This window comes from Balaenoptera ricei, chromosome 15 (genome assembly GCF_028023285.1).
Source record: "Balaenoptera ricei isolate mBalRic1 chromosome 15, mBalRic1.hap2, whole genome shotgun sequence".
Classification (NCBI taxonomy): domain Eukaryota; kingdom Metazoa; phylum Chordata; class Mammalia; order Artiodactyla; family Balaenopteridae; genus Balaenoptera; species Balaenoptera ricei.
This window is the reverse complement of record NC_082653.1, coordinates 86349058-86365175: the sequence shown is the minus strand read 5'-3', so window position 1 is coordinate 86365175 and position 16118 is coordinate 86349058. Positions and strand designations below refer to the sequence as shown.

Genomic DNA, 16118 nt, shown 5'->3' with positions numbered 1-16118 from the left:
TCCACTGGGTGAAGAAGCTGCAATCCGTTTATCGGTTCTCCCATTGATGGGCATTTAGCTCATTCGCAGTTTGAGGCACTTACCGGCAACGCGGCAGGGAGTACCCCCATACACGTCTGTCTCCTGGGCTCGTGGGCAGGGGTTTCTTGGGCGTGTTCCTAGGGCTTCCTTGCATTTCTGGAAAAGACTGATTCATCCAGAGTGCATCCCCAGGACCCTATAACTCAGTCTTGTCCACTTTAAAAATTATGTTTAAGTCTCATTTAACCTCGGGATTTCCCTTCCCTCCCTTTTTCTTGCAGTTTCACTGCGGGAAGCTCCAGGGTATTTTTGGCCGATTGCATTCCTGCAGTGCCCTTCAGCAGGACGCTCTGGTCTCTGTATTTCCCTCAAAGTGGCAGCTGGATCCAGAGGCTTGATCAGACCCACATTTGATCTCTTTGGCAAGACTCTAGGTGCTGTCTCCCCCTCTACTTGCATGGGCTAGAATCTCCAGTGCATTGTGAAATCACAGTAACAGTGGAAGCAGCCATCATTAATATGTTACTGACTTTAGTGAAAATGCTTCTGGGGGATTGCTGTTAAGAATGACCCTGGAAAAACTAAAAATAGAACTACCATACGACCCAGCAGTCCCACTACTGGGCATATATCCTGAGAAAACCATAATTCAGAAAGAGACAATGTTCATTGCAGCACTATTTACAATAGCCAGGACGTGGAAGCAACCTAGGCGTCCATCGACAGATGAATGGATAAAGAAGATGTGGCACATATATACAATGGAATAACACTCAGCCATAGAAAGAAACAAAATTGAGTTATTTGTAGTGAAGTGGATGGACCTAGAGTCTGTCATACAGAGTGAAGTAAATCAGAGAAAGACAAATACCGTATGCTAAGACATATATACGGAATCTAAAAAAATAAAAGTGGTTCTGAAGAACCTAGGGGCAGGACAGGAATAAAGACACAGATGTAGAGAATGGACTTGAGGACACGGGGAGGGGGAAGGGTAAGCTGGGACGAAGCGAGAGAGTGGCATGGACATATATACACTACCAAATGTAAAATAGATAGCTAGTGGGAAGCAGCCACATAGCACAGGGAGATCAGCTCGGTGCTTTGTGACCACCTAGAGGGGTGGGATAGGGAGGGTGGGAGGAAGGGAGATGCAAGAGGAAAGAGATATGGGAACATATGTATATGTATAACTGATTCACTTTGTTATACAGCAGAAACTAACACACCACTGTAAAGCAATTATACTCCAATAAAGATGTTTAAAAAAAAAAAAAAGTATAACTCCCAGCATACATGTTTCAAAAAAAAAAATTCTGCTTTTCTAGCGCAGGGGTTGGCAAACTTGTATAACAAGCCAGAGAGTAAATATTTTAGATTTGCCATACGATCTCTATGGTATCTACTCAGCTCAGTCATTGTAGCCAAAAAGCAGCCGCAGTAAACTGTAAATAAAGGAGTATAACTGTGTTTCAATAAAACATTATTTATAGACAAGGGAAAAAATAAAAATAAAAAATAAATAAAATTTAAAAATCTTGCTATTAAAAAAAAGAAAGAATGATCCTGGATTTTTTTTTTTTTTTTAAATTTTTGGGTGCGTTGGGTCTTCGTTGCGTGTGGGCTTTCTCTAGTTGCGGCGAGCAGAGGCTACTCTTCGTTCTGGTGTACGGGCTTCTCATTGCAGTGGCTTCTCTTGTTGCAGAGCACGGGCTCTAGGCATGCGGGCTTCAGTAGTTGTGGCTCGTGGGCTCTAGGCACGCGGGCTTCAGTAGTTGTGGCGCACGGGCTTAGTTGCTCCGCGGCATGTGGGATCTTCCCAGACCAGGGCTCGAACCTGTGTCCCCTGCATTGGCAGGCGGATTCTTAATGACTGCGCCACCAGGGAAGTCCCTGACCCTGGATTTTGAGCTGGGGTAAATATGTTTTATTAGGTGTTTGCGGTGGATAAGGTAGTATCCAGCTATCCCTATTTCTTTGGATGCCTTTTATAAAATTAGAATGGATGTTGAAAATTTTTAAATACCCTTTTAGCATAAAATGAAGTTGATCTTTTCCTTTCTCTTTAAATTATTTTGTTAGATTTCTTCAAATTGGATTGTTTTTATATTCCATAATAAAGTACTTGGTCATGATGTATTTGAAAATGTTACTAGATTCATTCACTAGTATGATGTTTTATTTAGAAATTTTGCATCTACATTCATGAGTGAGAGTAGCTGATAGTTTATTATTGTCGTTACTATTATCATTCGTGGTAACTAGTGATGGTTGTATCATGTCTGCTACTATTGCAGTCTGTTGGGTATTAATATCAAGCTTATGCTCTTTTCCTGAAAAGAATTTGAAACATTTCCTTCTTTTTCTGGTCACAAGCTGCTTGGCTAAAGTAGATCTGCTAGTAATTGCCCCAAGAAGGACTCATAGAATGATATTTTCTTAGCGAAAAGCATTTTTGTGGCTAGTCTTTACACTTCAAGGATAGTTTGGCTGGATGTAAAATCATGGCTCACACCCTCTTGCCATGAGAATATTGTAAGGATTCCTCCCCCTCCCCCTCCCCCTCTCCCCTCCCCTCCCCCTCTCCCCTCCCCTCCCCTCCCCCTCTCCCCTCCCCTCCCCTCCCCCTCCCCTCCCCCTCCCTCTCCCTCTCCCTCTCCCTCTTTTGCTTTGAGTGTTACTGTGAAGACATCTGAGACCTACTTGGACTTTTTCCTTCTAAGAGTCTTCCTTTACTTGCATGGCTGCCCAAAGGAATTGTTTCTTTATCTTTGAAGTTTAGTAACAAACTAGAAATGTTTCAGTGTTGACTGCTTTGAGTCATGTAGTGTGTTCTTTCATTACATACATTCAAGTCTCCTTTTATTTCAAAGAAGTTTTCTTGAATTGTATCTTCTAATAGTTCTTCTATTCCTTTCTGGGTTTCTTCCTCAGGGACTCCAGTTACCTGGATGTAGGGGTCACCTTACATAGCTTGTGCGTCATTCCCTCCATACTCTATTTTAAAATGGTCTCTTTTTGGTTTTTCCTTTTTTTTTTTTTTTCTTTCTGCTTCTGTATGTCAGCTGTAGACTACAACTTTATTACTTTTTATTATCTTTATTTTGGGAAGTATTTATTTTGGCAGTCTCCCCTTTCTCCTTCCAACTCCATCTACATTTCCAAGATGGTTTTACTCTTTTCTTCTACTTCTTTCCCAAGTGCTGTCAGCTTTTGCTTTATCCCTCTTTCTCTCTCACTTGAGATTTTGAATATTTTACTTATCGTCTTCCTTAGTTGCAGTTGTTTCATGAATTTTTTGAAAAAAAATGCCTGGTGAAATGTTTGTTTGCAGTTTTCATCTGTATACTCTGGTGTGGTCCGCAGGATAATGACCCCAGCCCCCACCAAAGATAGTCACGTCCTAATTAGTGGAAACTGTGCATACGTTATGTTATATAATAAAGGGGAATGAATGTTGCAAATGGATTAATGTTGCTAATCAGATGACCTTAAAATGGGGAGATTACCCTAGATTATCTGGTTGGGCTTAATGTACTCACAGGGGTCCTTAAATGTGGAAGCAGGAGGTAGAAGAGGAGGTCAGGGTGATGCAACATGATAAAAAACTCAACTGGCCATTGCTGGCTTTAAATGTGGAGAAAGAGGCCATGAACTAAGGAAAGCAGGCAGCCTCAAGAAGCTGGAAAAGACAAGAAAACAGTTCTCCCCTCAACCTTCCAGAAAGGAACACAGCCATACTGGCATCTCAATTTTAGCCCATTTTGTGACTTCTGGCCTTCAAAATAAGCCACTTATTTTGTGGTAATTTGTTACAGCAGCAATAGGAAACTAATACACATTGCAAAATATCTGAGTACTCTTTGTAAAAAGTTTTGCTGCTGTTTTTCTCACTTTTTCCTCTTAGTACATTTATGTAGATGTTGTGCTGCTTATATATATTTTTATTACTCATTACCAAATGAGTTAGGGCTTTGTACCAACCACTGTCAAGACAATCCTGTAGGTGGGAAGGGAAGTTCAGGTAGCAGTCTAGCCTTGCAGGGTTTCATGATGCAAAGTCTTGCTTTTTGTCAACTGCAGCAAGAACGGATTTCTTCCTTTCTCATGGCTTGTCTTCATGATCCTTTGTGTAGACTTCTCTAAATTGGAATGGTTCCAGTGGGAGCGTTTGTCACCCTCCATTTCTCTGTCCACATTGCAGCAGCAGGTGAAAAGCTTTTGCTCATTCGTTCTCTTACCTTACAGAACTGCATTTTTGCTGGTATTTCCTGAGATTGGCAGCACCTGCGCTGTCACCATTTGGATCTCTCCTCAGCGTCTGCATTTCCTTCTGCCAGCTCTAGGAGGAGCTCAGTTGCTTTTGGCAGCATTTACCTATATGCTAGAGTTTATCTTCATTGGCTGAAATTGAAGTGTGCATTTTTTACTTTTTTTTTTTTTTGGAGTATGGGGGAAATTGAGTTTCATAGATATGTTCATAAGATAATTCTCATCTGAATTTTTAACAAGTGTCTCAATTGACTGAAAGAAATCTTTGGGCCACACTTTGAGAAACATCTAGAAATTTTTCATCATTGAAGGGAGAGACTTGATCTGGAATCAAAGATAAGTTCCAGCCAAGCCAGCACCTTGCACCATGCTTGGCAAACACAAATGGCTCCATAAACTGAGTGGACCAAATGGGGTTTTTTTCTAGTTCTTCTGCTAAGGAAAATCCTACAGGCAAAATTTTTGTTTGTTTGTTAAATCAAAAACTAACAACAGGACTTCCCTGGTGGCGCAGTGGTTACGAATGGGACATGGGTTCGAGCCCTGGTCCGGGAAGATCCCACATGCCGCGGAGCAACTAAGCCCATGCGCCACAACTACTGAGCCTGCGCTCTAGAGCCCGCGAGCCACAACTACTGAAGCCTGCGCACCTAGAGCCCATGCTCCATGACAAGAGAAGCCACCGCAGTGAGAAGCCCACGCACCGCAACGAAGAGTAGCCCCCGCTCGCCACAACTAGAGAAAGCCCGCGTGCAGCAACAAAGACCCAATGCAGCCAAAAATAAAATTAATTAATTTTTTAAAAAAAGAACAATTATTATTAAAAAAATAACAACATGTCAAGTAAGATAGTTTAGCCCCAGCCACTAGCCAGATGAAGCGCTATTTATGAAGGCAGCTCTTAGGATCCTGGTGAGAAAAAATCAAAGGCAAGTCCAATGGCCCTGTTTGCCCAAAAATCTGTCTTAGTCAATCTTCAGGGCTTGAAAACTCTCACCACTCAGTGGGCTGAAAAGTAAGGGGGGGAGGAATTGTCTCCAAAAGTACATGAGGATGCCTGATCAAAAAGAACAGGACTGCATCAAGCCCTACCATAAGATGAGAAGCAGTCTTTGTTTATAATAGCATGAAACAACTGCTGATGAAAAACATCTTTGATTAATTCATTAAAGGACCAAAGACTGAAATGTAAGACTTGATACCATAAAGCTCCTAGAAGAAAATGTAGGCAAGAGCTCATCAATATTGGTCTTGGGAATGATTTTCTTTAACATGATTCCAAAAGCACAAGCAGCAAAAGCAAAAATCAACACATGGGACTACATCCAATGCAAAAACTTCTGCCCAGCAGAAGAAACAATTAACAAAATGAAAAGAGAGCTTACAGAATGGGAAATTTTTGCAAACCATATATCAGATAAGGAGTTAATAGATAACTATATCCAAAATAGATAAAGAACTTACAGAACAATAACAAAAAACAAAGTCTGATTAAAAATGGGCAGAAGGGGCTTCCCTGGTGGCACAGTGGTTAAGAATCCGCCTGCCAGTGCAGGGGACACGGGTTCAAGCCCTGGTCCGGGAAGATCCCACATGCCGCAGAACAACTAAGCCCGTGCGCCACAACTACTGAGCCCATGAGCCACAACTACTGAGCCTGTGCTCTAGAGCCTGTGAGCCACAACTACTGAACCCACGTGCCACAACTACTGAAGCCCGCACACCTGGAGCCCATGCTCCGCAACAAGCGAAGCCACTGCAATGAGAAGGCCGCGCACCTCAGCAAAGAGTAACCCCCGCTCGCCACAACTAGAGAAAGCCTGTGTGCAGCCAAAAATAAATAAATAAATAAATAAATTTTTTAAATTTTAAATTAAAAAAAAAATGGGTAGGAGAATGAAATAGACGTTTTTTCAAAGAGGACATCCCGATGGCCATCAGGCATATTAGAAGATGCTCAGCATCACTAATCATCAGGGAAATGCGATGAGGTATCACCTCACACCTGTTGGAATGGCTGTCATCACTAAGCATCTATGTTGTACCAGGACTGTGTGGTCAGATTTATCAAAACTGTGAGAGCTAGTCTCAAATTTGTTTAGACAATAAGTAAACGTGATACTGATAAGAGAGCGTGTGCCTTGTGAGTAATGGTGGTTTTTCTGTACTTTTGATCAAAATATCATTCATGGAATATCTAATGTTGGCATTACTACTCTGGAAAGAGTTACAAATGCTGAGTCCTCCTGAACTTGTCCTTTATTCACATGGATGGTGTGATGGGCTGAATTGTGTTCCACTCCCACCTCAAAATTAATATGTTGGCGTCCTAACCCCCAGTTCCTTAGAATATGACTGTATTTGGAGACAGGGTCTCTAGAGAGGCAATGATTGTACAATTAGGTCACTAGGATGGGCCCTAACCCATTATGACTGGTTATAAGAAGAGATTAGGACACAGACACAAAGAGGGGTGACCATGTGAGGACACAAGGAAAAGACGGCCATCTGCAAGCCAAGGACAGAGGCCTCAGAAGGAACCAACCCTGCTGACACCTTGACCCTGGACTTCCAGGCTCCCGAACTGTAAGGAAATGAATTTCTGTTGGCTCAGCCACCCAGTCTGAGCCCGAACAAACAGGCGTGGACCCCGTCACAGAACATCATTGATAAGCATCACCTGACTTCATCCTTGGAAAATCTTGTTCTCCTCACATCAGTCTCCCACTGTCATGCTTTTCTTTGACCTTCTTGTAACAAACCCCTAAAGAAATAATAAATATCTTGAAACCCAAGACTGACATGAGCGGACAACTTGGATAAATTTATGTCAAGATACCGACAGAGGCCTGCCTTTCAGACAGGATAATGAAGGTGGATATTCCCAAGTTCTGTCTGGGTTTCTACGAAGCTTCTGACTTAATCCTCCCCCTCCCCCCAACAGCAGGGGTTTATAGACGAAAGGTCAGCTGGGATTATGGGCTTTTTAACCTATGCAATCAATGGCAGCGACCTCTCCAAGTTTACTTCCAACTCAAAAAAGATGGGCAATTATACGAAATTTATGCTCAGCTAAGAAGAAAAGCAATTATAATGATTTTTGCATGCATTTGAAGAATATTGATGCATTCCCCACAGGTGTATGGAAGCTAATTAGCATTTCCATTAATATTAGTTAACGTGATTAATATTTACTTCTCCACGCCAGGCACCGTGCTCGGTGCTGCAGACAGAAGAGATCTGGTGCGGGGCGTAGTGGAGCTTAGGGTCTCGTGAGAGAACCAGATGCTGATGAAACAAAAGCAAAGATGCTTCACAAACTGTGATAAGCGTGATGAAGGAAAAGGCAGGGCACCCTGAGAGAGCGGGGCTGGTCGGGGGAGGGGCAGACCCGAGCAGAGACCCACGTGAGCTGCATCTGAGAAAAAGTATGAGCACAGAAAAGCATCGCAGTGGGGAGACAGCCTCCCCTGGGTCACTCTGTAGCCATTCAGGGTTCCGTAGCCTGCTGGAAAGACTCCTAACTTGATAGTAAAAGCAATGGGATGGGGTGTGTGTGTGTTTATATAAATTCATCTATTTATTTATTTTTGGCTGAGCTGGGTCTTCGTAGCTGTGCGCGGGCTTTCTCTAGTTGTGGCGAGCGGGGGCTACTCTTCATTGCGGTGCGCGGGCTTCTCATTGTGGTGGCTTCTCATTGTGGAGCCCGGGCTCTAGGCGCATGGGCTTCAGTAGTTGTGGCTCGCGGGCTCTAGAGTGCAGGCTCAGTAGTTGTGGCGCATGGGCTTAGTTGCTCCACGGCATGTGGGATCTTCCTGGACCAGGGCTCAAACCCGTGTCCTCTGCATTGGCAGGCGGATTCTTAACCACTGCGCCACCAGGGAAGCCCTGTGTGTTTTTTTAAAGCAGCTTTATTGGGCTACAGTTCATCCATTTAAAGTGTACAGGATCAGTGGCTCTCTGGATATTTCCAGACATGTGCATCCATCACCACGGTCAATTTTAGAACGTTTTTATCATCTCAAGAAGAAGTCCCATACATGTAGTCATCAGCCCACTATTCCCCACCCCCATCATAGCCCCTGGCAACCACTAATCTACTTGCCATCTCTATGGGTTTGCTTATTCTGGACATTACATGCAAATGAAGTCGTACAGCGTGTGGTCCTTTATGACTAGTTTCTTTCAGTGAGCATCATGTTTTCAAGGTTCATCCATGTTGTAGCACGTGTGTCAGTTCTTCATTCCTTTTTATGGCTGAATAATATTCCATCATATGAATAGACCACATTTTGTTTATCCTTTCATCCATCAGTGGACACTTGGGTTGCTTCTACCTTTAGGCCACTGTGAATAATGCTGCTGTGAACACAGGTGTGCAAGTTTTCGTGTGGATGTACATTTTCATTTCTCATGGGCATCTAGGAGTGGAGCTGCTGGGTCCTACGGTAACTGTGGTCAGTCCTACAGCCACCAGACTGTTTCCCTCAGCGGCTGCACCGTGTTACGTTCCCACCAGCAGTGGATGAGGGTTCCAGTCTCTTCGCCTCCTCGTGGACACTTGTTGTTGTCAGACTGATCTACGTGTTCTGGAGGGTGTGAGGAGGTATCCCACTGTCTTTGAGTGCTTTTAAGCTCAGAGATGCCAGGACCGTCCAGGGCTGTGGTTTAGTGCTACAGTTCTCAAACTTGAACGTTCATCAGCATCACGCAGGGAGATTAAAATGCAGAAGACGGGCCCCGCTCCACTGTCCGACTCGGCGGGTCCGGGGTGGCCGGGAATCGCATTTCTAATGAGTTCTCAGGTGACAGCTGCTGCTCCAGAGACCACACTTTGCTGAACTACTGACGCTGTGGGTAATCATCACTCAAATCCATTTCCCCCGCCTTCACTAATTAAGGTCGTCTACCGAAGACTTGCACGTCCTCCCAGCAGCACGGAGCCTAAACAATAAGGTGTTCGCAGGAGTTGTGGTCCGGGAGCTTGGAGTCAGCTGTGTCTGGTTCCAGCTGAGCCGGATAAGGCCCTCCAACTGGGCATGCGCGAGTGTCCGCTCCGTGACCTTTTGACGTCAGCGGGCCGAAAACTCCACCCTCAGGTCGTGCTGAGGGCCGTGGCTTAGTTACGCCTGCGCAGAACGACCTCGACCGCACCTTTTCCCATCACCTGTCCCCAGGCTGCCCACGCCTCCACTGACCTGCTGCTTCATTCTTCGTCCCACAAACACCCCAGCGCCTCACCTTCGGGGCGCGGACCTGAGACCTGTTCTGTCCCCTCGCTTGGCTGCCTTGCCAAGAACCCGTCTCTTTGCTGCAAACCCGGGCACCGCAGCGTTTGGGCTTGATGTGCGCGGGCAAAACAGACCTGGTTGGGTAACAGCTCTGAGAAAGGAAGCAAGAGTGGGTTGAGTTGAGAAGCGAGTGGGAGGTGAGGGAAGAAAGGCGGAGACAAGGAAGGAAATGGAGAAGGAGCCATAGGGAACGGAACGAGGCGTCGAGACTTGCCCGTGTTAAATGCAAAGACCTGCCCCTGGATGCTCGCAGCAGCTTCACCGAAGTCGCCAGGAACTGGAAGCAGCCAAGGTGCCCTCGGCAGGTGCATGGAGGCACATGGTTCATCCAATCAACGGATTGTTATTCAGCACAGACGAGAAATGAGCTGTCACGCCGTGGACAGGCATGGCGGAACCTTCAATGCGTATCACTGAGCGAAAGCAACCAGACTGAAAGGGCCATAGACTGTGAGGCCAAGCGCATGACATTCTGGAAAAAGGGAAACTATGTAGACAGTCGAAAGTTCAGCGGTTGCCGGGGGCTGGGAGAAGGAAGGAGGGAGGGATGAATAAGTGAGCACAGAGGATTTTCAGGGCGGTGAGAGGACTCTGTCTGATGCAGGCACGGTGGATGCATTTGTCAAAACCCATGGATTGTTTGATGCAGAGTGAAACTGTGAGCTCGGTTAATGACGAGACAGCAATATTGGTCCATCGGTTGCAGCAAACGTCTCGCACAGCTAAGATGTAAACAACAGGGGGGAATGAAGGAGGGGCTCAAGGGCACAGGGTGGGGGTCAGGCCCTGATCTGGGCACCCCCCACACCCCCGAGCAGCAGGTGGGAAGGAGGAGGCAGCCCAGGCGTCGGGGCCTTGTGGGCACAGCCTGGGAAGGTGACGGAGTCTCACACTGGCGGCTTCCGTTTTCTAGGTGGAGAAGGATGCGAAGTCATTGTCTTAAAATGGGGCGGGGCGGGGGGCGGGAAGGATGCGGGGTTTGAGAGTCAAAGCAAACATGGGATCACAGCCGTGGGAGCTGATGAGAGGACCTGGTGGGCGTGCTGGGGGCACGGAGGGCCTGGCCCTTAGCCGGTCATGCTGGCCGCCTGCAGACGCAGGAAGTCTGTTCCTCACCCTCTCGAAACGGGCATTTTTATCTGCATCTTTTTTTTTGTTGTTTTTTGGCCGTGCCGTGTGACATGTGGGATCTTAGTTTCCCGACCAGGGATCGAACCCAGGCCCCCTGCATTAGGAGTGCAGAGTCTTAACCACTGGACCACCCGAGAAACCCTTTATCTGCCTCTTAAAGGTGCCTTTAGGCTCTTTCCTTCTGAGCTCCCCTCCCTTGTCGGGGGGGGGGGGTGGCCTGAAAGACCCACCATCTCAGGGATGTGCTTCTTTTCGACGTTTCCCAGGAAGGTAGTCCTTCCCTTCTTTGTGTTTTCCCAAAATGGTAAGCATCCTTCTGGCACTGATTTACCACATATTAATGATTTGTTTTGGGGACTGTTTCAACTCCGAGAGGCCCTGAAGGCCAAGTCAGTGCCTTCATGTTTTTCTACCAAGTGTCTGGCAGAGCTGAGTTGTTACCTTAGCGTTGTGTCTCAAATCCAAGTATTCGACTTTTGTCAATTAGGAGTGAACATTTTCCCGCATCCTTGACAGCAAACATGCACTTCGTCAAGGGGTCGTCCTGACCCTGGTGTCATGATGAAGAGTCGTTTCTGGAGGAGCAGATGTGGGCACTTGTGCTCACGGTTGATTCCGCCTGGTTCTCAGAATAAGTGCTGCCCTACTTTTTTAAAATTTATTTTTTATTGAGGTGAAATTCATATCACATAAAATTGCCCACTTTAAAATGAACAGTTCAGTGGTATTTAGTACATCCGCCGGGTTGTGCAGCCACTACCTCTAATTCTAGAACTTACTCATCTCAAAAGGAGACCCTGTACCCTTAAGCAGTCACTCCCCATTCCCCCCTGACCCCTCCACCCGCAGATCATGACAAATGCTAATCTGCTTTCTGTCGCTATGGATTTGCCAATTCTGGACCTTTCATATAAACGGAATCATATAATATGTGGCCTTTCGTGTCTGGCTTCTCTCACTTAACATGTTTTCAAGGTTCATCCATGCTGTACTGTGAATCAGTATTTTTTTTTTGCTATGAATGAATAGTATTCCTTTGGGTGTGTAACTATACCATCCATTCATCTGTTGGACACTTGGGTTTATCTCCCTTTTGGGTTGTAAATAGCGATGCTGTGAACACATGTGTAGATGCCCTACTTTTGAACAAACACTGGCCTGTGCCACCTCTCCACTCACCCCCGCCCTGTCCTTCTATCCCCTCCAGACTCCCAGCCCGGTTACCAGCAAAGCCCTCGCCAAGCCCTGAGGAAGGGGAGAATGGAGGCACAGTGGCCCTGCCGCTCGCAGAGAGTGTTTCCAGACCTTTTTCTATGTTCTTCTATTTACATACACAAACATGCAAGTGAAGGAAACACTGTGTTTATATGAGAGAGAGGGAGTGAGAGGGAAACATCAATGAAATTATTCTGGACCTTTCATCTGGTAATTTGCTTTTTATTTTCCTAACGCTTTGTCTCAGTGGTCTGTCCACAGTAGTACACACAGATGCACCTAATTATTTTTAGCTGCTGCAAAATAGCCCCGCGTCGCAGTCACTGCTGCTTAACGAGCTCGTCTCCTGTTGATGGGCACATAGGAGGTTTTCCGCTTTTCACTCTACCAAGTCATTTTGCTACAGACATCGTTTAAACGCTTCCTCTTATAAAAGTGCCACGATTTCTGCTGGGTTGATACTGAAAGAGGTCTCGGTCACTGGAAATGTGCATTTTTAGTTTGAATAGAATCTAACAATTGCCCCGCTCCTCCCCAGTACTTGTCCGAACACTCCACTAGGAGAACCTGTCTCCCTGTTCTTTTGCCACCACCCTGCGTTCTCCAACTTGATGCTATTGCAAAGCTCGTGAGGAAAACAGTACTGAATTGTTGTTTTCATCTCCATTTCCCTGGATGACAACCACATAATTGTTTGTGGACTGGATGAAGGCAGTGGTTCTCAACCAGGGGCGATTGTATCCCCTCCAGCAACAATGTAGCAAAGTCTGGAAACATATTCGGTTGTCATGCTGCGTGAGCAGTGCTCCTGGCATCTAGTGGGTAGAGACCAGGGATGCAGCTGAACATCCTACCGTGTACGGGACACCCCACAACAAAGAAGGTCAGTGGGGCCGAAGCTGAGAAACCAGGGAGAAGGCAAATATAGTGTACAAAACCTATCACTGTAACTGAGCGCGGCCTAGAACAACGCATGTGGTTTTTGTAGAAGATGATGATGAGACATTTCTCAGCAAAACCTCATCTCCATACACGAGCGTTGGAGAGCTGCCCTCTAGTATGAAGTACACAAGCCACAATGGCAGTGAGGACTTCCTATCAACGGTGATTAGCAGTACGATTGCCCGCATGTAATTCAGCATCTCCAACCTCAAGTGGTAAGAACCAGGTCAATGGGATTTGCAGACCACAGCCCCTCACTGACCCACAGCGCCCTTCTGTCATTTCCTGTCCCTCTCCTATCCCCTCTGTGCTGGGCACATGTCCCCTGAACGATTCCAAGCATCCCTTCACTTTTTGTGCCTTGCCTTTATTTCACAGGCAGGTGTTCGAAAATGCCCATTAAATTATTCAACATTTTCTGCTACATAATGAAAATTTATTCCCCTCCACTTTCCCAAATCATCTTAAGGGAAAGAATTAACTGTTTAGGAAACATATTTATGCATATTATTCCTGACCTCTGCCTCTCTTCAAATGTTAAAGGAAAATTCTGCACCAACCTGACAAAGACGAACCTTAAAAACAAATTTCACTGCATAAAAATCCCCAGGATTAACTTCCATGGGCAAGAGCTTGGAAAGGGCCCATCTCCCTCGGGTTTCTGTAATGAAATTCAGCAAATAATCAAAAGAACAAACATTAGGAACAATAATGGGCCAAAATATTTTCTCCTTCATAAGCTTTGTTAATAATTCCCGTATATACGCCCACACTCACCCTACAGTGCTGGTTTAATAAAACATGACGGTTGACAAGAATTTCATAAGGTTTCAGCCTTTTGCTCCCTTTTGACGCGTGAGTGAATGTTAGTACAGCAGACGGAGATGGGGACCAGAGGTGGGTTCACCCAGATGGCCCCGTGTTGCCTCAGTTCACAAGGGAACCAAACATCCCAGTCAAGGCTGCTGTCCATTTATGACATGGACCCTCCAGGTGGATTTGAAACAGTCAGTGCTGCTTTTAAAAATGGGTGGGGTGATGTAGAGGCACATTTGGGAAACAGCCTCCCAAAGTTCGTTCTCCCATGTGGGTAAATGTGCAGTTGCTAAATTCTACACAGTTAATGAGGAATCTTTCATAATTTCTTGAATAGACCATCTTTGCTGATTCCACAAATATTTACGTACCCTGGGGTAGACTGAATTACTGGGCAGAGTACTTCCCCACCACTGTACACTGGCCTTGGCCGTATGTCATGCTTTGGCTAATGGGGTGTTAGCAGGCGAGATGCTAAGGCTTAAAATGTGCTCATCCAGTTGGGCTACACGCTTTATGCCTCTGGTGTCCCACTAATCCCAGAATAAGAAGCACAGAGCAGGCAAGCTCTGACCGAGCAGAGCCAAACCCAGCCTAGATCAGCCAAATCCCCACCAACTGGCAGACATGTGAGCCAGAAATAAGTGCTTGTTATTGTTAAATGCTTGCCATTGTTCACCAGTGAGTTTGGGGTTGATTTGTTACACAGCGTTATTGTGGCAATAGCTGACCAATACACTCCCATAGTACTCTGAAACTCAGGGTGCAAAGATGAAAAAAGTTTTATAAAAGAAGATCCCAGTGTTTAAGGGGCTTGAAGTCGAGTGAGGGGTGCAGACTTGTAAACTGATGCAAAACTGACAGAGGTGCTGTTACAGATGTATGAGCCAGGGTCGTAGGAACCTAGAGGCAGGGCAGGGTGCTGTGCTCCTTCTAAGAGATCATGTTACCGTGTCCAAGCTTGTACTACTCACCACACGACAGGCCAGTAAGTCAAGATACGAGTTGCTGGGGTGAGGAAGAGCGACTTTCTCTGGAAAGCCAGCAGACCGAGGAGATGGTGGGCTAGTGTCCCAAAGAGCCATCTTAGCCAAGTCAGAATTCAGGCTCCTTTTATACTAAAAAGGGAAGGTGATGTGGCTGGTCGAGGCAGACTTCTTGGTGTCAAGAACCCTTTGTTCCTGTAGCTGTGCACGTAGGTCAGGTCACCGTGTTCCTGTAAACCTCCAACAGGACAAATGTCTTTCTCTGTTCTGCAACTTTTTATCTCTATCTAAATGGAAAAGTGTTATACCCTTAAAGGTCAGAGCCTTGAGAATAGGCTCTCCTGTGTATTTCAGGCTATAGGCAACATTCTTAACTGGAAGCTAAAGCAATAGGGTACAAAGGTTAAAGTAAAAGAAAGAGATCCAGTATGGAGTCAGATTTATTGTTCCCTGTTACAATCAGGGTACCCTTCCTTGGGAAGGCAGCGCAAACTGAGATTTATCAGGCAACTAAGGGAGGGGAAAGAGCTTTTAAGCAAAGAGAAAAAGTGGGTGCAGTGTCCGTGGGTCTGCTGGCATTCAGTCTGGCCAGAGTATGGGATGTTAGGGGCAGGTAGATTGACAAATGGGGCCAGAACTGGGGCCCTGTACCCCACTGCACCCCACTGCAACCAGACCAGTAGCCGCTTCTAAAGTCCTGTGGAAAAAATCTGATGTAAAAACCTGAAAATGATTAAAAAGAGACTTTGAAATAGTGAAAGAAAAGTTCAATGTGAAATGAGTATAAGAATAAATGAAATAGCAACCTTAGACAATGCTGGCATCTCCAGATCAGACTTGATTTTTCAGCTATGCCTGATAATGGACAAACTGAGGGTCATGGAAGCAGAAAATATCATCCAGACTGACAGGCTGTGAAAGTCAACAAAGAATTGGAGAAAAACACCCAAAGGATAAAAAGCTTATAAGTGGGCTGAAATCTCCCAGACAGAAAAAGTGTCAGTTGACTGAAATGTAAGCTTCTGCACGCTGGGTGCAATGTCCCCTGCTCACCCTATCTCGTCTGTGACAGCAGTAAGTATCTGGAGAGCTCCCAGGGCTGGTGGCAGGATAGTGTGTTGAAGGATCCTGCAGCCCAAGAAGAGCACCTTGCAGCTCACTACCTCCAGGGTCAGTGCCTGGAAAGGTGTCCATGGGAAGGACCGAGGCACAGACTCACCACCCAACAGGGGAGCCTGGCAGCCAGAATAAATGCAGGCAGCAGGCTCAGGGCAGGACAGTAGGGGTTGGTGGGGAGTGGGGCTCACAGCCCAGAAGGGCAGCTGCTGCTCAGCCCCACCCACCTGTGGGCAGGCAGGTTTGAGGACCCTGTAATGCTGCATCTTCTGATTGTTTTCGGAGGGGTCAGAAATCAAGACTTTTGGAGGAGTCAGAAATCAAGATT

At 45.9% G+C, this 16118-nt stretch overlaps 1 non-coding gene across 1 annotated transcript; it reads right to left on the bottom strand.

Annotated features, from left to right (window-relative positions):
• Nucleotides 1–10779: 10779 nt before the first annotated feature.
• Nucleotides 10780–10853, bottom strand: TRNAR-CCU (transfer RNA arginine (anticodon CCU)). The gene has a single exon. It is a non-coding gene; the product is annotated as a tRNA-Arg (tRNA).
• Between the last annotated feature and the right edge of the window lie 5265 nt (nt 10854–16118).